Below are 23353 nucleotides of genomic sequence, written 5' to 3'. Positions count from 1 at the left end.
TTAATATTTTCTTTAGAGATGAATATAGAATGAGTAACTAACATTTCAATTGTTCTTTAATAAGAAATTCAGTTTAATAAAAAATAATTTCTTCTATGTAGAATCCTAGTTGGATGAGGAAAAAGAGAAACTAATAGACAAATACAAAGAGCCGAAATAGCTCAGCTGGGAAAGCGTTAGACTGAAGATCTAAAGGTCCCTGGTTCGATCTCGGGTTTCGGCATTAATATTTTCTTTAGAGATGAATATAGAATGAGTAATTAACATTTCAATTGTTCTTTAATAAGAAATTCAGTTTTATAAAAAATAATTTCTTCTATGTAGAATCCTAGTTGGATGAGGAAAAAGAGAAACTAATAGACAAATACAAACAGCCGAAATAGCTCAGCTGGGAAAGCGTTAGACTGAAGATCTAAAGGTCCCTGGTTCGATCTCGGGTTTCGGCATTAATATTTTCTTTAGAGATGAATATAGAATGAGTAACTAACATTTCAATTGTTCTTTAATAAGAAATTCATTTTAATAAAAAATAATTTCTTCTATGTAGAATCCTAGTTGGATGAAGAAAAAGAGAAAATAATAAGTAAATAGAAATAGCTCAGCTGGGAGAGCGTTAGTCTAAAGGTCCCTGGTTCGATCCCGGGTTTCGGCATTAATATTTTCTTTAGAGATGAATATAGAATGAGTAACTAACATTTCAATTGTTCTTTAATAAGAAATTCAGTTTAATAAAAAATAATTTATTCTATGTAGAATCCTAGTTGGATGAGGAAAAAGAGAAACTAATAGACAAATATAAAGAGCCGAAATACCTCAGCTGGGAGAGCGTTAGACTGAAGATCTAAAGGTCCCTGGTTCGATCCCAAGTTTCGGCATTAATATTTTCTTTAGAGATGAATATAGAATGAGTAACTAACATTTCAATTGTTCTTTAATAAGAAATTCAGTTTAATAAAAAAAAATTTCTTCTATGTAGAATCCTAGTTGGATGAGGAAAAAGAGAAACTAATAAGTAATTAGAAAGAGCCAAAATAGCTCAGCTCGGAAAGCGTTAGACTGAAGATCTAAAGGTCCCTGGTTTGATCCCGGGTTTCGACATTGATATTTTCTTTAGAGATGAATATAGAATGAGTAACTAACATTTCAATTGTTCTTTAATAAGAAATTCAGTTTAATAAAAAATAATTTCTTCTATGTAGAATCCTAGTTGGATGAGGAAAAAGAGAAACTAATAAGTAAATATAAAGAGCCGAAATAGCTCAGCTGGGAGAGCGTTAGACTGAAGATCTAAAGGTCCCTGGTTCGATCCCAAGTTTCGGCATTAATATTTTCTTTAGAGATGAATATAGAATGAGTAACTAACATTTCAATTGTTCTTTAATAAGAAATTCAGTTTAACAGAAAATAATTTCTTCTATGTAGAATCCTAGTTGCATGAGGAAAAAGAGAAACTAATAAGTAAATATAAAGAGCCGAAAAAGCTCAGCTGGGAGAGCGTTAGACTGAAGATCTAAAGGTCCCTGGTTCGATCCCGGGTTACGGCATTAATATTTTCTTTAGAGATGAATATAGAATGAGTAACTAACATTTCAATTGTTCTTTAATAAGAAATTCAGTTTAACAGAAAATAATTTCTTCTATGTAGAATCCTAGTTGCATGAGGAAAAAGAGAAACTAATAAGTAAATATAAAGAGCCGAAAAAGCTCAGCTGGGAGAGCGTTAGACTGAAGATCTAAAGGTCCCTGGTTCGATCCCAAGTTTCGGCATTAATATTTTCTTTAGAGATGAATATAGAATGAGTAACTAACATTTCAATTGTTCTTTAATAAGAAATTCAGTTTAACAGAAAATAATTTCTTCTATGTAGAATCCTAGTTGGATGAGGAAAAAGAGAATCCAATAGACAAATGCAAAGAGCCGAAATAGCTCAGCTGGGAAAGCGTTAGACTGAAGATCTAAAGGTCCCTGGTTCGATCTCGGGTTTCGGCATTAATATTTTCTTTAGAGATGAATATAGAATGAGTAACTAACATTTCAATTGTTCTTTAATAAGAAATTCAGTTTAATAAAAAATAATTTCTTCTATGTAGAATCCTAGTTGGATGAGGAAAAAGAGAAACTAATAAGTAAATAAGAAGAGCCGAAATACCTCAGCTGGGAGAGCGTTAGACTGAAGATCTAAAGGTCCCTGGTTCGATCCCAAGTTTCGGCATTAATATTTTCTTTAGAGATGAATATAGAATGAGTAACTAACATTTCAATTGTTCTTTAATAAGAAATTCAGTTTAACAGAAAATAATTTCTTCTATGTAGAATCCTAGTTGCATGAGGAAAAAGAGAAACTAATAAGTAAATATAAAGAGCCGAAAAAGCTCAGCTGGGAGAGCGTTAGACTGAAGATCTAAAGGTCCCTGGTTCGATCCCGGGTTACGGCATTAATATTTTCTTTAGAGATGAATATAGAATGAGTAACTAACATTTCAATTGTTCTTTAATAAGAAATTCAGTTTAATAAAAAATAATTTCTTCTATGTAGAATCCTAGTTGGATGAGGAAAAAGAGAATCCAATAGACAAATGCAAAGAGCCGAAATAGCTCAGCTGGGAAAGCGTTAGACTGAAGATCTAAAGGTCCCTGGTTCGATCTCGGGTTTCGGCATTAATATTTTCTTTAGAGATGAATATAGAATGAGTAACTAACATTTCAATTGTTCTTTAATAAGAAATTCAGTTTTATAAAAAATAATTTCTTCTATGTAGAATCCTAGTTGGATGAGGAAAAAGAGAAACTAATAGACAAATACAAAGAGCCGAAATAGCTCAGCTGGGAAAGCGTTAGACTGAAGATCTAAAGGTCCCTGGTTCGATCTCGGGTTTCGGCATTAATATTTTCTTTAGAGATGAATATAGAATGAGTAACTAACATTTCAATTGTTCTTTAATAAGAAATTCAGTTTAATAAAAAATAATTTCTTCTATGTAGAATCCTAGTTGGATGAAGAAAAAGAGAAAATAATAAGTAAATAGAAATAGCTCAGCTGGGAGAGCGTTAGTCTAAAGGTCCCTGGTTCGATCCCGGGTTTCGGCATTAATATTTTCTTTAAAGATGAATATAGAATGAGTAACTAACATTTCAATTGTTCTTTAATAAGAAATTCAGTTTAATAAAAAATAATTTCTTCTATGTAGAATCCTAGTTGGATGAGGAAAAAGAGAAACTAATAGACAAATACAAAGAGCCGAAATAGCTCAGCTGGGAGAGCGTTAGACTGAAGATCTAAAGGTCCCTGGTTCGATCCCGGGTTTCGGCATTAATATTTTCTTTAGAGATGAATATAGAATGAGTAACTAACATTTCAATTGTTCTTTAATAAGAAATTCAGTTTAATAAAAAATATTTTTTTCTACTATGTAGAATCCTAGTTGGATGAGGAAAAAGAGAATCCAATAGACAAATACAAAGAGCCGAAATAGCTCAGCTGGGAAAGCGTTAGACTGAAGATCTAAAGGTCCCTGGTTCGATCCCGGTTTTCGGCATTAATATTTTCTTTAGAGATGAATATAGAATGAGTAACTAACGTTTCAATTGTTCTGTAATAAGAAATTCAGTTTAATAAAAAATAATTTCTTCTATGTAGAATCCTAGTTGGATGAGAAAAAAGAGAAACTAATAGACAAATACAAAGAGACGAAATAGCTCAGCTGGGAAAGCGTTAGACTGAAGATCTAAAGGTCCCTGGTTCGATCTCGGGTTTCGGCATTAATATTTTCTTTAGAGATGAATATAGAATGAGTAACTAACATTTCAATTGTTCTTTAATAAGAAATTCAGTTTAATAAAAAATAATTTCTTCTATGTAGAATCCTAGTTGGATGAGGAAAAAGAGAAACTAATAGACAAATACAAAGAGCCGAAATAGCTCAGCTGGGAAAGCGTTAGACTGAAGATCTAAAGGTCCCTGGTTCGATCTCGGGTTTCGGCATTAATATTTTCTTTAGAGATGAATATAGAATGAGTAACTAACATTTCAATTGTTCTTTAATAAGAAATTCAGTTTTATAAAAAATAATTTCTTCTATGTAGAAACCTAGTTGGATGAGGAAAAAGAGAAACTAATAGACAAATACAAAGAGCCGAAATACCTCAGCTGGGAAAGCGTTAGACTGAAGATCTAAAGGTCCCTGGTTCGATCTCGGGTTTCGGCATTAATATTTTCTTTAGAGATGAATATAGAATGAGTAACTAACATTTCAATTGTTCTTTAATAAGAAATTCAGTTTAATAAAAAATAATTTATTCTATGTAGAATCCTAGTTGGATGAGGAAAAAGAGAAACTAATAGACAAATATAAAGAGCCGAAATACCTCAGCTGGGAGAGCGTTAGACTGAAGATCTAAAGGTCCCTGGTTCGATCCCAAGTTTCGGCATTAATATTTTCTTTAGAGATGAATATAGAATGAGTAACTAACATTTCAATTGTTCTTTAATAAGAAATTCAGTTTAATAAAAAAAAATTTCTTCTATGTAGAATCCTAGTTGGATGAGGAAAAAGAGAAACTAATAAGTAATTAGAAAGAGCCAAAATAGCTCAGCTCGGAAAGCGTTAGACTGAAGATCTAAAGGTCCCTGGTTTGATCCCGGGTTTCGACATTGATATTTTCTTTAGAGATGAATATAGAATGAGTAACTAACATTTCAATTGTTCTTTAATAAGAAATTCAGTTTAATAAAAAATAATTTCTTCTATGTAGAATCCTAGTTGGATGAGGAAAAAGAGAAACTAATAGACAAATACAAAGAGCCGAAATAGCTCAGCTGGGAGAGCGTTAGACTGAAGATCTAAAGGTCCCTGGTTTGATCCCGGGTTTCGGCATTAATATTTTCTTTAGAGATGAATATAGAATGAGTAACTAACATTTCAATTGTTCTTTAATAAGAAATTCAGTTTAATAAAAAATAATTTCTTCTATGTAGAATCCTAGTTGGATGAAGAAAAAGAGAAAATAATAAGTAAATAGAAATAGCTCAGCTGGGAGAGCGTTAGTCTAAAGGTCCCTGGTTCGATCCCGGGTTTCGGCATTAATATTTTCTTTAGAGATGAATATAGAATGAGTAACTAACATTTCAATTGTTCTTTAATAAGAAATTCAGTTTAATAAAAAATAATTTCTTCTATGTAGAATCCTAGTTGGATGAGGAAAAAGAGAAACTAATAGACAAATACAAAGAGCCGAAATAGCTCAGCTGGGAGAGCGTTAGACTGAAGATCTAAAGGTCCCTGGTTTGATCCCGGGTTTCGGCATTAATATTTTCTTTAGAGATGAATATAGAATGAGTAACTAACATTTCAATTGTTCTTTAATAAGAAATTCAGTTTAATAAAAAATAATTTCTTCTATGTAGAATCCTAGTTGGATGAAGAAAAAGAGAAAATAATAAGTAAATAGAAATAGCTCAGCTGGGAGAGCGTTAGTCTAAAGGTCCCTGGTTCGATCCCGGGTTTCGGCATTAATATTTTCTTTAGAGATGAATATAGAATGAGTAACTAACATTTCAATTGTTCTTTAATAAGAAATTCAGTTTAATAAAAAATAATTTATTCTATGTAGAATCCTAGTTGGATGAGGAAAAAGAGAAACTAATAGACAAATATAAAGAGCCGAAATACCTCAGCTGGGAGAGCGTTAGACTGAAGATCTAAAGGTCCCTGGTTCGATCCCAAGTTTCGGCATTAATATTTTCTTTAGAGATGAATATAGAATGAGTAACTAACATTTCAATTGTTCTTTAATAAGAAATTCAGTTTAATAAAAAAAAATTCTTCTATGTAGAATCCTAGTTGGATGAGGAAAAAGAGAAACTAATAAGTAATTAGAAAGAGCCAAAATAGCTCAGCTCGGAAAGCGTTAGACTGAAGATCTAAAGGTCCCTGGTTTGATCCCGGGTTTCGACATTGATATTTTCTTTAGAGATGAATATAGAATGAGTAACTAACATTTCAATTGTTCTTTAATAAGAAATTCAGTTTAATAAAAAATAATTTCTTCTATGTAGAATCCTAGTTGCATGAGGAAAAAGAGAAACTAATAAGTAAATATAAAGAGCCGAAATAGCTCAGCTGGGAGAGCGTTAGACTGAAGATCTAAAGGTCCCTGGTTCGATCCCGGGTTACGGCATTAATATTTTCTTTAGAGATGAATATAGAATGAGTAACTAACATTTCAATTGTTCTTTAATAAGAAATTCAGTTTAATAAAAAATAATTTCTTCTATGTAGAATCCTAGTTGGATGAGGAAAAAGAGAAACTAATAGACAAATACAAAGAGCCGAAATAGCTCAGCTGGGAAAGCGTTAGACTGAAGATCTAAAGGTCCCTGGTTCGATCTCGGGTTTCGGCATTAATATTTTCTTTAGAGATGAATATAGAATGAGTAATTAACATTTCAATTGTTCTTTAATAAGAAATTCAGTTTTATAAAAAATAATTTCTTCTATGTAGAATCCTAGTTGGATGAGGAAAAAGAGAAACTAATAGACAAATACAAAGAGCCGAAATAGCTCAGTTGGGAAAGCGTTAGACTGAAGATCTAAAGGTCCCTGGTTCGATCTCGGGTTTCGGCATTAATATTTTCTTTAGAGATGAATATAGAATGAGTAACTAACATTTCAATTGTTCTTTAATAAGAAATTCAGTTTAATAAAAAATAATTTCTTCTATGTAGAATCCTAGTTGGATGAAGAAAAAGAGAAAATAATAAGTAAATAGAAATAGCTCAGCTGGGAGAGCGTTAGTCTAAAGGTCCCTGGTTCGATCCCGGGTTTCGGCATTAATATTTTCTTTAGAGATGAATATAGAATGAGTAACTAACATTTCAATTGTTCTTTAATAAGAAATTCAGTTTAATAAAAAATAATTTATTCTATGTAGAATCCTAGTTGGATGAGGAAAAAGAGAAACTAATAGACAAATATAAAGAGCCGAAATACCTCAGCTGGGAGAGCGTTAGACTGAAGATCTAAAGGTCCCTGGTTCGATCCCAAGTTTCGGCATTAATATTTTCTTTAGAGATGAATATAGAATGAGTAACTAACATTTCAATTGTTCTTTAATAAGAAATTCAGTTTAATAAAAAAAAATTTCTTCTATGTAGAATCCTAGTTGGATGAGGAAAAAGAGAAACTAATAAGTAATTAGAAAGAGCCAAAATAGCTCAGCTCGGAAAGCGTTAGACTGAAGATCTAAAGGTCCCTGGTTTGATCCCGGGTTTCGACATTGATATTTTCTTTAGAGATGAATATAGAATGAGTAACTAACATTTCAATTGTTCTTTAATAAGAAATTCAGTTTAATAAAAAATAATTTCTTCTATGTAGAATCCTAGTTGGATGAGGAAAAAGAGAAACTAATAGACAAATACAAAGAGCCGAAATAGCTCAGCTGGGAAAGCGTTAGACTGAAGATCTAAAGGTCCCTGGTTCGATCTCGGGTTTCGGCATTAATATTTTCTTTAGAGATGAATATAGAATGAGTAACTAACATTTCAATTGTTCTTTAATAAGAAATTCAGTTTTATAAAAAATAATTTCTTCTATGTAGAAACCTAGTTGGATGAGGAAAAAGAGAAACTAATAGACAAATACAAAGAGCCGAAATAGCTCAGCTGGGAAAGCGTTAGACTGAAGATCTAAAGGTCCCTGGTTCGATCTCGGGTTTCGGCATTAATATTTTCTTTAGAGATGAATATAGAATGAGTAACTAACATTTCAATTGTTCTTTAATAAGAAATTCAGTTTAATAAAAAATAATTTATTCTATGTAGAATCCTAGTTGGATGAGGAAAAAGAGAAACTAATAGACAAATATAAAGAGCCGAAATACCTCAGCTGGGAGAGCGTTAGACTGAAGATCTAAAGGTCCCTGGTTCGATCCCAAGTTTCGGCATTAATATTTTCTTTAGAGATGAATATAGAATGAGTAACTAACATTTCAATTGTTCTTTAATAAGAAATTCAGTTTAATAAAAAAAAATTTCTTCTATGTAGAATCCTAGTTGGATGAGGAAAAAGAGAAACTAATAAGTAATTAGAAAGAGCCAAAATAGCTCAGCTCGGAAAGCGTTAGACTGAAGATCTAAAGGTCCCTGGTTTGATCCCGGGTTTCGACATTGATATTTTCTTTAGAGATGAATATAGAATGAGTAACTAACATTTCAATTGTTCTTTAATAAGAAATTCAGTTTAATAAAAAATAATTTCTTCTATGTAGAATCCTAGTTGGATGAGGAAAAAGAGAAACTAATAGACAAATACAAAGAGCCGAAATAGCTCAGCTGGGAGAGCGTTAGACTGAAGATCTAAAGGTCCCTGGTTTGATCCCGGGTTTCGGCATTAATATTTTCTTTAGAGATGAATATAGAATGAGTAACTAACATTTCAATTGTTCTTTAATAAGAAATTCAGTTTAATAAAAAATAATTTCTTCTATGTAGAATCCTAGTTGGATGAAGAAAAAGAGAAAATAATAAGTAAATAGAAATAGCTCAGCTGGGAGAGCGTTAGTCTAAAGGTCCCTGGTTCGATCCCGGGTTTCGGCATTAATATTTTCTTTAGAGATGAATATAGAATGAGTAACTAACATTTCAATTGTTCTTTAATAAGAAATTCAGTTTAATAAAAAATAATTTCTTCTATGTAGAATCCTAGTTGGATGAGGAAAAAGAGAAACTAATAGACAAATACAAAGAGCCGAAATAGCTCAGCTGGGAGAGCGTTAGACTGAAGATCTAAAGGTCCCTGGTTTGATCCCGGGTTTCGGCATTAATATTTTCTTTAGAGATGAATATAGAATGAGTAACTAACATTTCAATTGTTCTTTAATAAGAAATTCAGTTTAATAAAAAATAATTTCTTCTATGTAGAATCCTAGTTGGATGAAGAAAAAGAGAAAATAATAAGTAAATAGAAATAGCTCAGCTGGGAGAGCGTTAGTCTAAAGGTCCCTGGTTCGATCCCGGGTTTCGGCATTAATATTTTCTTTAGAGATGAATATAGAATGAGTAACTAACATTTCAATTGTTCTTTAATAAGAAATTCAGTTTAATAAAAAATAATTTATTCTATGTAGAATCCTAGTTGGATGAGGAAAAAGAGAAACTAATAGACAAATATAAAGAGCCGAAATACCTCAGCTGGGAGAGCGTTAGACTGAAGATCTAAAGGTCCCTGGTTCGATCCCAAGTTTCGGCATTAATATTTTCTTTAGAGATGAATATAGAATGAGTAACTAACATTTCAATTGTTCTTTAATAAGAAATTCAGTTTAATAAAAAAAAAATTCTTCTATGTAGAATCCTAGTTGGATGAGGAAAAAGAGAAACTAATAAGTAATTAGAAAGAGCCAAAATAGCTCAGCTCGGAAAGCGTTAGACTGAAGATCTAAAGGTCCCTGGTTTGATCCCGGGTTTCGACATTGATATTTTCTTTAGAGATGAATATAGAATGAGTAACTAACATTTCAATTGTTCTTTAATAAGAAATTCAGTTTAATAAAAAATAATTTCTTCTATGTAGAATCCTAGTTGCATGAGGAAAAAGAGAAACTAATAAGTAAATATAAAGAGCCGAAATAGCTCAGCTGGGAGAGCGTTAGACTGAAGATCTAAAGGTCCCTGGTTCGATCCCGGGTTACGGCATTAATATTTTCTTTAGAGATGAATATAGAATGAGTAACTAACATTTCAATTGTTCTTTAATAAGAAATTCAGTTTAATAAAAAATAATTTCTTCTATGTAGAATCCTAGTTGGATGAGGAAAAAGAGAAACTAATAGACAAATACAAAGAGCCGAAATAGCTCAGCTGGGAAAGCGTTAGACTGAAGATCTAAAGGTCCCTGGTTCGATCTCGGGTTTCGGCATTAATATTTTCTTTAGAGATGAATATAGAATGAGTAATTAACATTTCAATTGTTCTTTAATAAGAAATTCAGTTTTATAAAAAATAATTTCTTCTATGTAGAATCCTAGTTGGATGAGGAAAAAGAGAAACTAATAGACAAATACAAAGAGCCGAAATAGCTCAGCTGGGAAAGCGTTAGACTGAAGATCTAAAGGTCCCTGGTTCGATCTCGGGTTTCGGCATTAATATTTTCTTTAGAGATGAATATAGAATGAGTAACTAACATTTCAATTGTTCTTTAATAAGAAATTCAGTTTAATAAAAAATAATTTCTTCTATGTAGAATCCTAGTTGGATGAAGAAAAAGAGAAAATAATAAGTAAATAGAAATAGCTCAGCTGGGAGAGCGTTAGTCTAAAGGTCCCTGGTTCGATCCCGGGTTTCGGCATTAATATTTTCTTTAGAGATGAATATAGAATGAGTAACTAACATTTCAATTGTTCTTTAATAAGAAATTCAGTTTAATAAAAAATAATTTATTCTATGTAGAATCCTAGTTGGATGAGGAAAAAGAGAAACTAATAGACAAATATAAAGAGCCGAAATACCTCAGCTGGGAGAGCGTTAGACTGAAGATCTAAAGGTCCCTGGTTCGATCCCAAGTTTCGGCATTAATATTTTCTTTAGAGATGAATATAGAATGAGTAACTAACATTTCAATTGTTCTTTAATAAGAAATTCAGTTTAATAAAAAAAAATTTCTTCTATGTAGAATCCTAGTTGGATGAGGAAAAAGAGAAACTAATAAGTAATTAGAAAGAGCCAAAATAGCTCAGCTCGGAAAGCGTTAGACTGAAGATCTAAAGGTCCCTGGTTTGATCCCGGGTTTCGACATTGATATTTTCTTTAGAGATGAATATAGAATGAGTAACTAACATTTCAATTGTTCTTTAATAAGAAATTCAGTTTAATAAAAAATAATTTCTTCTATGTAGAATCCTAGTTGCATGAGGAAAAAGAGAAACTAATAAGTAAATATAAAGAGCCGAAATAGCTCAGCTGGGAGAGCGTTAGACTGAAGATCTAAAGGTCCCTGGTTCGATCCCGGGTTACGGCATTAATATTTTCTTTAGAGATGAATATAGAATGAGTAACTAACATTTCAATTGTTCTTTAATAAGAAATTCAGTTTAATAAAAAATAATTTCTTCTATGTAGAATCCTAGTTGCATGAGGAAAAAGAGAAACTAATAGACAAATACAAAGAGCCGAAATAGCTCAGCTGGGAAAGCGTTAGACTGAAGATCTAAAGGTCCCTGGTTCGATCTCGGGTTTCGGCATTAATATTTTCTTTAGAGATGAATATAGAATGAGTAACTAACATTTCAATTGTTCTTTAATAAGAAATTCAGTTTTATAAAAAATAATTTCTTCTATGTAGAATCCTAGTTGGATGAGGAAAAAGAGAAACTAATAGACAAATACAAAGAGCCGAAATAGCTCAGCTGGGAAAGCGTTAGACTGAAGATCTAAAGGTCCCTGGTTCGATCTCGGGTTTCGGCATTAATATTTTCTTTAGAGATGAATATAGAATGAGTAATTAACATTTCAATTGTTCTTTAATAAGAAATTCAGTTTTATAAAAAATAATTTCTTCTATGTAGAATCCTAGTTGGATGAGGAAAAAGAGAAACTAATAGACAAATACAAAGAGCCGAAATAGCTCAGCTGGGAAAGCGTTAGACTGAAGATCTAAAGGTCCCTGGTTCGATCTCGGGTTTCGGCATTAATATTTTCTTTAGAGATGAATATAGAATGAGTAACTAACATTTCAATTGTTCTTTAATAAGAAATTCAGTTTAATAAAAAATAATTTCTTCTATGTAGAATCCTAGTTGGATGAAGAAAAAGAGAAAATAATAAGTAAATAGAAATAGCTCAGCTGGGAGAGCGTTAGTCTAAAGGTCCCTGGTTCGATCCCGGGTTTCGGCATTAATATTTTCTTTAGAGATGAATATAGAATGAGTAACTAACATTTCAATTGTTCTTTAATAAGAAATTCAGTTTAATAAAAAATAATTTATTCTATGTAGAATCCTAGTTGGATGAGGAAAAAGAGAAACTAATAGACAAATATAAAGAGCCGAAATACCTTAGCTGGGAGAGCGTTAGACTGAAGATCTAAAGGTCCCTGGTTCGATCCCAAGTTTCGGCATTAATATTTTCTTTAGAGATGAATATAGAATGAGTAACTAACATTTCAATTGTTCTTTAATAAGAAATTCAGTTTAATAAAAAAAAATTTCTTCTATGTAGAATCCTAGTTGGATGAGGAAAAAGAGAAACTAATAAGTAATTAGAAAGAGCCAAAATAGCTCAGCTCGGAAAGCGTTAGACTGAAGATCTAAAGGTCCCTGGTTTGATCCCGGGTTTCGACATTGATATTTTCTTTAGAGATGAATATAGAATGAGTAACTAACATTTCAATTGTTCTTTAATAAGAAATTCAGTTTAATAAAAAATAATTTCTTCTATGTAGAATCCTAGTTGCATGAGGAAAAAGAGAAACTAATAAGTAAATATAAAGAGCCGAAATAGCTCAGCTGGGAGAGCGTTAGACTGAAGATCTAAAGGTCCCTGGTTCGATCCCGGGTTACGGCATTAATATTTTCTTTAGAGATGAATATAGAATGAGTAACTAACATTTCAATTGTTCTTTAATAAGAAATTCAGTTTAATAAAAAATAATTTCTTCTATGTAGAATCCTAGTTGGATGAGGAAAAAGAGAAACTAATAGACAAATACAAAGAGCCGAAATAGCTCAGCTGGGAAAGCGTTAGACTGAAGATCTAAAGGTCCCTGGTTCGATCTCGGGTTTCGGCATTAATATTTTCTTTAGAGATGAATATAGAATGAGTAATTAACATTTCAATTGTTCTTTAATAAGAAATTCAGTTTAATAAAAAATAATTTCTTCTATGTAGAATCCTAGTTGCATGAGGAAAAAGAGAAACTAATAGACAAATACAAAGAGCCGAAATAGCTCAGCTGGGAAAGCGTTAGACTGAAGATCTAAAGGTCCCTGGTTCGATCTCGGGTTTCGGCATTAATATTTTCTTTAGAGATGAATATAGAATGAGTAACTAACATTTCAATTGTTCTTTAATAAGAAATTCAGTTTTATAAAAAATAATTTCTTCTATGTAGAATCCTAGTTGGATGAGGAAAAAGAGAAACTAATAGACAAATACAAAGAGCCGAAATAGCTCAGCTGGGAAAGCGTTAGACTGAAGATCTAAAGGTCCCTGGTTCGATCTCGGGTTTCGGCATTAATATTTTCTTTAGAGATGAATATAGAATGAGTAATTAACATTTCAATTGTTCTTTAATAAGAAATTCAGTTTTATAAAAAATAATTTCTTCTATGTAGAATCCTAGTTGGATGAGGAAAAAGAGAAACTAATAGACAAATACAAAGAGCCGAAATAGCTCAGCTGGGAAAGCGTTAGACTGAAGATCTAAAGGTCCCTGGTTCGATCTCGGGTTTCGGCATTAATATTTTCTTTAGAGATGAATATAGAATGAGTAACTAACATTTCAATTGTTCTTTAATAAGAAATTCAGTTTAATAAAAAATAATTTCTTCTATGTAGAATCCTAGTTGGATGAAGAAAAAGAGAAAATAATAAGTAAATAGAAATAGCTCAGCTGGGAGAGCGTTAGTCTAAAGGTCCCTGGTTCGATCCCGGGTTTCGGCATTAATATTTTCTTTAGAGATGAATATAGAATGAGTAACTAACATTTCAATTGTTCTTTAATAAGAAATTCAGTTTAATAAAAAATAATTTATTCTATGTAGAATCCTAGTTGGATGAGGAAAAAGAGAAACTAATAGACAAATATAAAGAGCCGAAATACCTCAGCTGGGAGAGCGTTAGACTGAAGATCTAAAGGTCCCTGGTTCGATCCCAAGTTTCGGCATTAATATTTTCTTTAGAGATGAATATAGAATGAGTAACTAACATTTCAATTGTTCTTTAATAAGAAATTCAGTTTAATAAAAAAAAATTTCTTCTATGTAGAATCCTAGTTGGATGAGGAAAAAGAGAAACTAATAAGTAATTAGAAAGAGCCAAAATAGCTCAGCTCGGAAAGCGTTAGACTGAAGATCTAAAGGTCCCTGGTTTGATCCCGGGTTTCGACATTGATATTTTCTTTAGAGATGAATATAGAATGAGTAACTAACATTTCAATTGTTCTTTAATAAGAAATTCAGTTTAATAAAAAATAATTTCTTCTATGTAGAATCCTAGTTGCATGAGGAAAAAGAGAAACTAATAAGTAAATATAAAGAGCCGAAATAGCTCAGCTGGGAGAGCGTTAGACTGAAGATCTAAAGGTCCCTGGTTCGATCCCGGGTTACGGCATTAATATTTTCTTTAGAGATGAATATAGAATGAGTAACTAACATTTCAATTGTTCTTTAATAAGAAATTCAGTTTAATAAAAAATAATTTCTTCTATGTAGAATCCTAGTTGGATGAGGAAAAAGAGAAACTAATAGACAAATACAAAGAGCCGAAATAGCTCAGCTGGGAAAGCGTTAGACTGAAGATCTAAAGGTCCCTGGTTCGATCTCGGGTTTCGGCATTAATATTTTCTTTAGAGATGAATATAGAATGAGTAACTAACATTTCAATTGTTCTTTAATAAGAAATTCAGTTTTATAAAAAATAATTTCTTCTATGTAGAATCCTAGTTGGATGAGGAAAAAGAGAAACTAATAGACAAATACAAACAGCCGAAATAGCTCAGCTGGGAAAGCGTTAGACTGAAGATCTAAAGGTCCCTGGTTCGATCTCGGGTTTCGGCATTAATATTTTCTTTAGAGATGAATATAGAATGAGTAACTAACATTTCAATTGTTCTTTAATAAGAAATTCAGTTTAATAAAAAATAATTTCTTCTATGTAGAATCCTAGTTGGATGAAGAAAAAGAGAAAATAATAAGTAAATAGAAATAGCTCAGCTGGGAGAGCGTTAGTCTAAAGGTCCCTGGTTCGATCCCGGGTTTCGGCATTAATATTTTCTTTAGAGATGAATATAGAATGAGTAACTAACATTTCAATTGTTCTTTAATAAGAAATTCAGTTTAATAAAAAATAATTTCTTCTATGTAGAATCCTAGTTGGATGAGGAAAAAGAGAAACTAATAGACAAATACAAAGAGCCGAAATAGCTCAGCTGGGAGAGCATTAGACTGAAGATCTAAAGGTCCCTGGTTCGATCCCGGGTTTCGGCATTAATATTTTCTTTAGAGATGAATATAGAATGAGTAACTAACATTTCAATTGTTCTTTAATAAGAAATTCAGTTTAATAAAAAATATTTTTTTCTACTATGTAGAATCCTAGTTGGATGAGGAAAAAGAGAAACTAATAAGTAAATATAAAGAGCCGAAATAGCTCAGCTGGGAGAGCGTTAGACTGAAGATCTAAAGGTCCCTGGTTCGATCCCGGTTTTCGGCATTAATATTTTCTTTAGAGATGAATATAGAATGAGTAACTAACGTTTCAATTGTTCTTTAATAAGAAATTCAGTTTAATAAAAAAATAATTTCTTCTATGTAGAATCCTAGTTGGATGAGGAAAAAGAGAAACTAATAGACAAATATAAAGAGCCGAAATAGCTCAGCTGGGAGAGCGTTAGACTGAAGATCTAAAGGTCCCTGGTTCGATCCCGGGTTTCGGCATTAATATTTTCTTTAGAGATGAATATAGAATGAGTAACTAACATTTCAATTGTTCTTTAATAAGAAATTCAGTTTAATAAAAAATAATTTCTTCTATGTAGAATCCTAGTTGGATGAGGAAAAAGAGAAACTAATAAGTAATTAGAAAGAGCCAAAATAGCTCAGCTCGGAAAGCGTTAGACTGAAGATCTAAAGGTCCCTGGTTTGATCCCGGGTTTCGACATTGATATTTTCTTTAGAGATGAATATAGAATGAGTAACTAACATTTCAATTGTTCTTTAATAAGAAATTCAGTTTAATAAAAAATAATTTCTTCTTTGTAGAATCCTAGTTGGATGAGGAAAAAGAGAAACTAATAGACAAATACAAAGAGCCGAAATAGCTCAGCTGGGAGAGCGTTAGACTGAAGATCTAAAGGTCCCTGGTTCGATCCCGGAAAAAAGGGGGCACAAATTTCGGAGGAAGTGTGTTACTCATGTTAGGAAAGTAGAGATGCATGCGAGACAAGACGAGACGAGAAATAGAAAAGTCTCGTCTCGTCTCGCAAACTCAAACGTTGGTCTCGTCTCGTGTAAGGTCTCGTCTCGCAAATGTGAAGTCTCGTCTCGCGTCTCGCATAAAATTTTGAGTCTCATCTCGCGTCTCGCGCGAGACTTTCTCGCATGGTCTCGCAGTCTCACATATATTCTAGGTCAAAATTTTGCAATGTGTTATTCTATGGCTGTTGAATGATGATGTGATATTCTGTCCGAAGGCAGGTATTTGAGCTAAAAGTCCCTTGGCAAGGTGAATGGTGGTTTGCCATTGCTTTCCATGGGATGAATGTTCATAACATCCTAAGGAGACGGAACCTAGAGTTCAACATGGTATTCGAACTTGTGTCCCCTCCGCTACAAATTAAAAGAAAAGTTGTGCTGGAATTTGATCGCTGGACCATTAATTTTCGTCAAATTAATAGCATAATTTACAGCAAAACCAGCATAAATTGTTGCTGGATTCAACATTGTTTTCCAGCTTAGAGGTGTTCAGCAATATTTGGCTCTTCTAAAATATCGTCGCCACTATCAACATTTACACGTTTTGGTCGTTTCCTTGAAGGGTGATTTTTCCAGTATAAAGATGTTTTTATACCACCAAAAGCGCTTGTACACAACAAAAGAACTCCTCACAACACAATACGACCCAATTCTTTTGGTTCGTTCGTGCTTGTAGCAATGTTGGATTATCGCATTTTATCAACTTTCGCTTTCAACTTATACTGCCAGATCTAGAAAATAAAATTACTGACAGATATAGGGCCATTCCTACCATCTCCCACGAAACCTATAGGGACATCCTGCCAAACCAGTATTTGAATTAAACTTCCGAGCTAGAGGGGGATGTTTTTGATAAATATATAGAAAGAAAATACTTATTCCATGTAAAAATATCATGTTATTTCTGCGAGCCGGGCCGGGGATAAACTTTGAGAGAGGGGATTTCCCCGCCATCCCCCAACATTAATCGCTAGTAGTAATGTGAAAAAGACAGAAACAACAGAAATAACATATTTCGCAGCAATAGGGAGTCTTATTCGCTTTTCAGACCAAAAATAGAAGTTCATGTATTCGTGCGCGCCCGCGTGTATGTGTTTGTGTCGCAAAAAAAAAAAAGTCCTAAATCTATGCTGTAATAAATATCCAATTTACAAAGCTTTTCTTTTTTAGAAACTAAAGAAGGCTTTAATTCTGAAAATGGTCACCATGGTGGCGCTTCGCAGCTAGTCTGTCGACCTCACTCATATGTACGGAGACATCGTCGTATACTCTCGCCCCGAGCGCTGATTTTCCATGCCACGGCACTGTTCACTATATACAAGAAATGGATTCTACTATTATAGAAATAGGTATGTTAAAAATCCCACACAAGCTTATTATAAAACACAAATTATAAAAGGGTCGCTGGCAAGAGGATGTGATAAAAGGGGATCGTGATAGGAATTAGATTGAGAACCACTGGCCTAGAGTAATTTTAACCAAATTTCTTATAGTTTGAAAAAGAATGCTGTCGGGTTACCTATGGTGAATGGGAGGGGGATACATATAAAAGATTGCTAGAAAATGATCGGTATTAGTGTCGAATTCATAGTTTTCGGGGTCGCTTAGATAAATAGTGTGACTTTCGATTTCGCTTAACTCCGATTAAGCTCTCATTAGTAGGGATGGGCACGAGCGATTTTTCTTTGAAACTCGACTCGACTCGAAACAGACATCTTTGAGGTCTACTCTAAGACTCGGCGCGAAAAATATCCTCCAACTCGACTCGGATTAGAGTCGAGTCAAACTAAAACGAGCCAAATCCTGTGTGTAGTCCTACCGAGACAATACATAGACAATATAATTATTCTATTATCAATTATACTACTATTACTACAAATAATAATAATAATAATAATAATAATAATAATAATAATAATAATAATAATAATAATAATAATAATAATAATAATAATAATTATTATTATTATTATTATTATTATTATTATTATTATTATTATTATTATTATTATTATTATTATTATTATTATTATTACAACACCGTGTATAAACATGAACGATAGATGGTTAGTAAAGGAATACTAAAAGCTAGTTGACTGCCGACGTCGGTAGTCATGACGTCTACAAAGCAAAGACATCGTTCATTACCCTAAGCTGTAAGCGTCGGTGGACTACAGATGGTCAACTATTGACCTCTCGCCAAAAATTGGTGGCCCCGCAGCGACAATCCGCGGTGGCCCCAGTTCCATTTTGAAAACATTACTACCAGCGGCAGAGACGCGATGAAACGACAACGAACCACAAAATTACTCTCCCAAAATATGTTAAAATGCCTATATGTGTGATTTGTTTATATTTAGGTGAGTCAAAAAAAACAAAACAAATACCCCGGGGTGGACGCGAACTATCAATATTACGATTACTAGGCACGTGTTCTTCTGATTTCCCCACGAAAACGATCATAAAAAGCTTGCTTGTTGATGGATAAAAGATTGACGTCTTAATTTAGCCAATCAGACAAACCCCTACATCTCGAGTTCTAGGAGGTGATACTGTGAACCGTTTCAGATTTATTGCTTTCTGGTGGGGTACTATCTATGTGCAAAATTTGAGTATAATAGCCGACATGCATCTTCGGTGCCTCTTATCTTTAGTACAATTTTAACCAGAGATGGTGTGGGTCAATGAAAATTTGATCCACGAACCACCATGATCCAGTATCACCCACCACCCAAATGACCCATTGGCCCACTCTGACCCATCATCCATCGTGATCCACTCTGACCCACCACCAACTATGAACCACTCTGAACCATTGCGACCAACTCCGACCCACCAACACCCATCGACATCAACTCTGAACCATGATCCACGTCCTCTTCTCCGTTGACTAAAAAGGCTACACTTGTAATAAAACAAGACTGTGAAATTATCACTTATCGGAGTTTGAATTTCTACCGTCAATGGCTCAAGCACCTCTCTGTTACAATACTGGTGGATCTGACCTTTACGATATATAATGGCAAAGTGTTTCTCAACTTCCGAATTAAAATGAATTTAAATTTATCATATATAATTATTTCTTTGTTGCCTTACAGACACATTTCAGTAGAAAATAGGATGAAATTTGAGTCTCAAACTAAGGAAAAGTAGACCAACGTAAAAAAAGAAAGAAAAACTAATTTTCTATATCATTAAGCACCTGGAGTGCCACTCTTTATCTAATCCACCTCGAAAATTATGGATTCGACACTAATGTCGGTCTTTTATATATATATATATATATATATATATATATATATATATATATATATATATATATATATAAAAGACCGACATTAGTGTCGAATCCATAATTATTATTATTCGATATATATATAATTTTGATGTCAGCCCCTTTCATTTCTCCTAGGAGAGCAAACGGATACTGCCACCGTTAGGACTAAATTTGGTCTTAAATGACATTAAAATTTCTACAAATTAATTTAGCGACCAGTGTTGCATTTAAAAGCTCGGCGCCCCTACGCACTTTTGCTCTCGGCGCCCCCAATAACTACATATTTCTCCGCCCCTTCATCCCTAACTTAAAAATAAAACTTAATTCAAATATGCTTAGTTAGTGAATTTATTACATTTAAATACCACTCACTACATGCTACAGCTAGAACTACGTAACAAAAAATAACAAATGTGAAAATGTTCTGAATTATTTTTAGATTTCTTACGCTATTATTATACATATTAGAACAGTAAAAGAGGATTGTTCATGAAATAATATATTTGCTCTTGATTTTTAACTTTTTCATACGGAAAAAATTAAAATATTATTCAAGTTTTAAATTTTGCACTCTGCAAATATATTGCCCTCTAGGCAGTGGGACTAATGTGAAATGTGGACTAATGTGGACTAATGTGAATTGCGGCGCTGAAAACTAACGATTCGATTCTAATATCGGTTGATTTCGATATTTTTATGTCGCTACGTAACCACCCTGGGTGCTAATGGGAGCTTAATTGGACTTGAATTGAAAGTATAACTATTCACCTAAGCGACCACGAAGCTATGGATTCGATACTAATATCGACCCGTTTCTAGCATTTTTTATATGTATCCCGACAGTACTCTTTTCCAGACTGTAAGAAATATAGTTATAATTGCGCTAGATATATCAGAATTATGTTGAAACACACACATACATCCACTTTTATATTCTGTATAAATAGAGAGTGAGCGACCGAGCGAGAGAGAGCGACTAAAGGCATCACCAATTCCACATTGCAAAAGCATATATCAGGAATTGAATTGAAAATCTATGTAAAGACTTTCTGCTGTGGCGTGCTTCATAAGGACAATTCCAGTCTGCTCACGTGACCTTTGGGGTTCATGAATTTCTTGCGAGCGTTGCGACTTCGGATTCTCTGTTTAAACCCTCGGTTTATGCATCGAATAAGTTTTCAAGAACATAAATGACATGCTGTATTATGAATGACGAGAATTACCCTCTATATGACAAATAGCTGCAAATAAATACACTACATGATTTATTTATTGCTCGTGGTGCGAGTAAATTAGTAGCACGCATTCAAGATGACGAAGGGAACACATTTTCCTCTTTCCCTGAAATCAAAACAGCGTTTTACACCTACTATAGTTCCCTATTTGGTGACTGCGGCGAAGCAAACACCCAACAACAGATTTTCCACAACCTTTCTCCAGTGCTCAATTATGATTCAGCTAGAGCGATGGACACCCCGATTTCGAAAGAAGAGGTAGAATCTGCTGTGATGAATGCCCCTTCTAACAAATCTCCTGGTCTAGATGGACTTCCAGCAGAATGGTACCAACGCTTCTTCCCTTTGATAGGAGACACATTAACAGACATAGTCAATGAATATTTCAGTGATGCGCCAGTGCAAACGTATAAATCTCCAGGAGTGACAGTCCTTATTCCCAAAGTAAATACTGCGACTTTAGTTACTGATTACCGACCCATCACACTAATGAACTCTGACTATAAAATTCTGGCCCGCTGCTTGAATAACAGACTACAACCATATTTGGAATCCTTGGCAGGGCCATACCAATTTGCAAGTGTAGGAGATAGGAAAATCTATCATCTTCTGCAAACGATTCGGGATGTAATTGCTAGTTACCAAGCTTCCTCTAGCACTCCTGCGGTTTTATCTATTGATTTCCATCAGGCCAGGTGAGTTCACCGGTAGACGTGAAGGAGTGCGGACGTTTGCTCCTGCTCGTTGTGACTACCGAATAGCCAGTTAAGTGCGGCTAGCTAAGTGTTATTTCAAGTGACTGTGATTAGTGCTATCTTGCTATAGTGAACAGCTTTGATACTTTTGGAGTATATAGTTATTGTTTGAAAAGTATTTGTTGTTTTTTGTTTGAATTGGTGAGCATCATGTTTCGTGGTTTACGTCAGAACACAGTGAAACTTGCATTCGATAAAAGTACACGACATATACGCCCAACTGCTTTGGATATCCATATTTGGCTGGATGAACAGGTACATGTGAATTTGGATCAGATTGATGGTATTCAATTAAACAGTGAGGAATATTGCGTGTTCTTGAAATTTAGTTCTCCGGAAAAATTTGAACAATTTCTCGTCAATACACCTAGTGAACTTCCCTTTTTGCATCAAGATGGCTCGCGGAGCCTTGTTTCAGTGCAAAATGCTTCAGATACTCTTACACGTGTACGTATCACCGATCTCCCCCTTGAACTAGATGTTAGTTTTCTCAATTCTGCCCTCAGTAATTACGGAAGTGTGAAAAAGATAGAAAATGAGCAGTGGTCCCAGAAGTACCGCTTTCCTGTGTTTAATGGCGTACGTATAGCGTATATGGAACTCAAGAAGCATATTCCTTCGAAATTACTCATCCAAGGTTATCGAACAAGCGTTATATACTCTGGGCAACCCCCAACTTGCTTCGCGTGCCACCAGGTCGATCACACGTTTAGTTCTTGTCCCCGACGCCTACAGCGCGCCAAACATTTGAGTACAGCTCCTCTGACGCTCAATATGTCCCAGTTATCTGGAAAAACTCTTCCTCAAACTCCTCGTTACTCAACCGATCAGAGCTTTCAACCTGGTAACAGTACGTTAACAACGGCCTTATCTGACTCATTACCCAGTGCCCACAGTGCTCCATCGCTACAGGACCTCAATGAGTTCCCAGTGCTGACTGTGCCTACTTCCCTGGATCGACCCACGGATACCGGGATACAGGATTCAATAACTAGTGCGCCCCCCGAAGATATAGGAGATCCGCCCATGGTGCCTGATGTCAATGACCAGTGTTCGTTAATAAGTGTGTCGGCAATGGACGAGGCTTCCAACACCAGTGCTTCGCAGATACCGCCTACTAAGGTACTTCACGACCTTCCGCCTCCTTTATCTGACTCAGTTGATGCGGAAAGCAGCAAAACTGTGAGAACGGTTTATATAAGTGAAAAAGCAGGTAAGATTGCCTTGTCAACACACAAGAAAATCAAAACAAACACAGGGAAAGGGAAGGCTGTCGTGACACGTGACTCACGTGAGCCTGTTGTTGGTGCTTCGATTACATCATCGCAACCTAGCTTCTCGACTGTCCTTGACGATTCACTACAAACAGACAGTGTAAAGAATCAACCTGAATAGTGTTGTTGTTTTCTTTTTCCTGTTTGTCAGGTCTCAGCATGCAGTTTGTTTATTTTGCAGCTCTAATAATTCTATTTACTTTCTATCCGCTGTGTATGTCTTACCCTATTGTCACTGTTCGTAAAGTGGGTACTTTAAATTTAAATGGTATAACTAGTCCTACGAAACAACGCTTGTTACATAACTTTATACGATTACATGACTTTGATATACTCAATTTGCAAGAACTCAAAATTGCCGATTTAAGTTTCATTGATCGGTATAATTGTTTTGTTAATCTTGGATATAGTGGTAGAGGTACTGCAATATTAGTGAAGAAAGGAATCCATGTGCAACACGTTACTCGTTTACCGTCTGGCAATGGGCTCAGCCTTGTATGCGATAACATTCTATATGTAAATGTGTATTGCATGTCAGGTTTTCTACACAAAACTGACCGTGAAAATTTTTTTAATGCTGATATCGTGCCTCTGTTTTCTATTCCGCATACGAGTATTATCCT

The 23353-nt window shown here is 34.0% G+C and overlaps 32 non-coding genes across 32 annotated transcripts; all 32 read left to right on the top strand.

The window, feature by feature from the left end:
- Nucleotides 1-1248: 1248 nt before the first annotated feature.
- On the top strand, nucleotides 1249-1321 carry TRNAF-GAA (transfer RNA phenylalanine (anticodon GAA)). Its single transcript has one exon. It is a non-coding gene; the product is annotated as a tRNA-Phe (tRNA).
- A 1488-nt stretch (nucleotides 1322-2809) lies between these two features.
- On the top strand, nucleotides 2810-2882 carry TRNAF-GAA (transfer RNA phenylalanine (anticodon GAA)). The gene has a single exon. It is a non-coding gene; the product is annotated as a tRNA-Phe (tRNA).
- Nucleotides 2883-3238: 356 nt separating this feature from the next.
- On the top strand, nucleotides 3239-3311 carry TRNAF-GAA (transfer RNA phenylalanine (anticodon GAA)). The gene has a single exon. It is a non-coding gene; the product is annotated as a tRNA-Phe (tRNA).
- Nucleotides 3312-3464: 153 nt separating this feature from the next.
- On the top strand, nucleotides 3465-3537 carry TRNAF-GAA (transfer RNA phenylalanine (anticodon GAA)). The gene has a single exon. It is a non-coding gene; the product is annotated as a tRNA-Phe (tRNA).
- Nucleotides 3538-3910: 373 nt separating this feature from the next.
- TRNAF-GAA (transfer RNA phenylalanine (anticodon GAA)) lies at nucleotides 3911-3983 on the top strand. Its single transcript has one exon. It is a non-coding gene; the product is annotated as a tRNA-Phe (tRNA).
- Nucleotides 3984-4802: 819 nt separating this feature from the next.
- Nucleotides 4803-4875, top strand: TRNAF-GAA (transfer RNA phenylalanine (anticodon GAA)). The gene has a single exon. It is a non-coding gene; the product is annotated as a tRNA-Phe (tRNA).
- Nucleotides 4876-5231: 356 nt separating this feature from the next.
- TRNAF-GAA (transfer RNA phenylalanine (anticodon GAA)) lies at nucleotides 5232-5304 on the top strand. The gene has a single exon. It is a non-coding gene; the product is annotated as a tRNA-Phe (tRNA).
- An 801-nt stretch (nucleotides 5305-6105) lies between these two features.
- Nucleotides 6106-6178, top strand: TRNAF-GAA (transfer RNA phenylalanine (anticodon GAA)). The gene has a single exon. It is a non-coding gene; the product is annotated as a tRNA-Phe (tRNA).
- Nucleotides 6179-6328: 150 nt separating this feature from the next.
- On the top strand, nucleotides 6329-6401 carry TRNAF-GAA (transfer RNA phenylalanine (anticodon GAA)). The gene has a single exon. It is a non-coding gene; the product is annotated as a tRNA-Phe (tRNA).
- A 150-nt stretch (nucleotides 6402-6551) lies between these two features.
- TRNAF-GAA (transfer RNA phenylalanine (anticodon GAA)) lies at nucleotides 6552-6624 on the top strand. The gene has a single exon. It is a non-coding gene; the product is annotated as a tRNA-Phe (tRNA).
- Nucleotides 6625-7426: 802 nt separating this feature from the next.
- Nucleotides 7427-7499, top strand: TRNAF-GAA (transfer RNA phenylalanine (anticodon GAA)). Its single transcript has one exon. It is a non-coding gene; the product is annotated as a tRNA-Phe (tRNA).
- A 150-nt stretch (nucleotides 7500-7649) lies between these two features.
- TRNAF-GAA (transfer RNA phenylalanine (anticodon GAA)) lies at nucleotides 7650-7722 on the top strand. Its single transcript has one exon. It is a non-coding gene; the product is annotated as a tRNA-Phe (tRNA).
- A 596-nt stretch (nucleotides 7723-8318) lies between these two features.
- Nucleotides 8319-8391, top strand: TRNAF-GAA (transfer RNA phenylalanine (anticodon GAA)). The gene has a single exon. It is a non-coding gene; the product is annotated as a tRNA-Phe (tRNA).
- Nucleotides 8392-8747: 356 nt separating this feature from the next.
- TRNAF-GAA (transfer RNA phenylalanine (anticodon GAA)) lies at nucleotides 8748-8820 on the top strand. Its single transcript has one exon. It is a non-coding gene; the product is annotated as a tRNA-Phe (tRNA).
- Nucleotides 8821-9622: 802 nt separating this feature from the next.
- Nucleotides 9623-9695, top strand: TRNAF-GAA (transfer RNA phenylalanine (anticodon GAA)). Its single transcript has one exon. It is a non-coding gene; the product is annotated as a tRNA-Phe (tRNA).
- Nucleotides 9696-9845: 150 nt separating this feature from the next.
- On the top strand, nucleotides 9846-9918 carry TRNAF-GAA (transfer RNA phenylalanine (anticodon GAA)). Its single transcript has one exon. It is a non-coding gene; the product is annotated as a tRNA-Phe (tRNA).
- Nucleotides 9919-10068: 150 nt separating this feature from the next.
- Nucleotides 10069-10141, top strand: TRNAF-GAA (transfer RNA phenylalanine (anticodon GAA)). Its single transcript has one exon. It is a non-coding gene; the product is annotated as a tRNA-Phe (tRNA).
- Nucleotides 10142-10943: 802 nt separating this feature from the next.
- TRNAF-GAA (transfer RNA phenylalanine (anticodon GAA)) lies at nucleotides 10944-11016 on the top strand. Its single transcript has one exon. It is a non-coding gene; the product is annotated as a tRNA-Phe (tRNA).
- A 150-nt stretch (nucleotides 11017-11166) lies between these two features.
- On the top strand, nucleotides 11167-11239 carry TRNAF-GAA (transfer RNA phenylalanine (anticodon GAA)). Its single transcript has one exon. It is a non-coding gene; the product is annotated as a tRNA-Phe (tRNA).
- Nucleotides 11240-11389: 150 nt separating this feature from the next.
- On the top strand, nucleotides 11390-11462 carry TRNAF-GAA (transfer RNA phenylalanine (anticodon GAA)). Its single transcript has one exon. It is a non-coding gene; the product is annotated as a tRNA-Phe (tRNA).
- Nucleotides 11463-11612: 150 nt separating this feature from the next.
- TRNAF-GAA (transfer RNA phenylalanine (anticodon GAA)) lies at nucleotides 11613-11685 on the top strand. The gene has a single exon. It is a non-coding gene; the product is annotated as a tRNA-Phe (tRNA).
- Nucleotides 11686-12487: 802 nt separating this feature from the next.
- TRNAF-GAA (transfer RNA phenylalanine (anticodon GAA)) lies at nucleotides 12488-12560 on the top strand. The gene has a single exon. It is a non-coding gene; the product is annotated as a tRNA-Phe (tRNA).
- A 150-nt stretch (nucleotides 12561-12710) lies between these two features.
- On the top strand, nucleotides 12711-12783 carry TRNAF-GAA (transfer RNA phenylalanine (anticodon GAA)). Its single transcript has one exon. It is a non-coding gene; the product is annotated as a tRNA-Phe (tRNA).
- A 150-nt stretch (nucleotides 12784-12933) lies between these two features.
- TRNAF-GAA (transfer RNA phenylalanine (anticodon GAA)) lies at nucleotides 12934-13006 on the top strand. The gene has a single exon. It is a non-coding gene; the product is annotated as a tRNA-Phe (tRNA).
- A 150-nt stretch (nucleotides 13007-13156) lies between these two features.
- On the top strand, nucleotides 13157-13229 carry TRNAF-GAA (transfer RNA phenylalanine (anticodon GAA)). Its single transcript has one exon. It is a non-coding gene; the product is annotated as a tRNA-Phe (tRNA).
- Nucleotides 13230-13379: 150 nt separating this feature from the next.
- Nucleotides 13380-13452, top strand: TRNAF-GAA (transfer RNA phenylalanine (anticodon GAA)). Its single transcript has one exon. It is a non-coding gene; the product is annotated as a tRNA-Phe (tRNA).
- Nucleotides 13453-14254: 802 nt separating this feature from the next.
- TRNAF-GAA (transfer RNA phenylalanine (anticodon GAA)) lies at nucleotides 14255-14327 on the top strand. Its single transcript has one exon. It is a non-coding gene; the product is annotated as a tRNA-Phe (tRNA).
- Nucleotides 14328-14477: 150 nt separating this feature from the next.
- On the top strand, nucleotides 14478-14550 carry TRNAF-GAA (transfer RNA phenylalanine (anticodon GAA)). Its single transcript has one exon. It is a non-coding gene; the product is annotated as a tRNA-Phe (tRNA).
- A 150-nt stretch (nucleotides 14551-14700) lies between these two features.
- On the top strand, nucleotides 14701-14773 carry TRNAF-GAA (transfer RNA phenylalanine (anticodon GAA)). The gene has a single exon. It is a non-coding gene; the product is annotated as a tRNA-Phe (tRNA).
- Nucleotides 14774-15129: 356 nt separating this feature from the next.
- TRNAF-GAA (transfer RNA phenylalanine (anticodon GAA)) lies at nucleotides 15130-15202 on the top strand. Its single transcript has one exon. It is a non-coding gene; the product is annotated as a tRNA-Phe (tRNA).
- Nucleotides 15203-15355: 153 nt separating this feature from the next.
- On the top strand, nucleotides 15356-15428 carry TRNAF-GAA (transfer RNA phenylalanine (anticodon GAA)). The gene has a single exon. It is a non-coding gene; the product is annotated as a tRNA-Phe (tRNA).
- A 151-nt stretch (nucleotides 15429-15579) lies between these two features.
- On the top strand, nucleotides 15580-15652 carry TRNAF-GAA (transfer RNA phenylalanine (anticodon GAA)). The gene has a single exon. It is a non-coding gene; the product is annotated as a tRNA-Phe (tRNA).
- Nucleotides 15653-23353: the final 7701 nt, after the last annotated feature.

Source organism: Thermobia domestica, chromosome 12, assembly GCF_964235325.1.
Source record: "Thermobia domestica chromosome 12, izTheDome1.hap1.1, whole genome shotgun sequence".
Classification (NCBI taxonomy): Eukaryota; Metazoa; Arthropoda; class Insecta; order Zygentoma; family Lepismatidae; genus Thermobia; species Thermobia domestica.
This window is presented reverse-complemented; position numbering and strand designations above follow the sequence as displayed.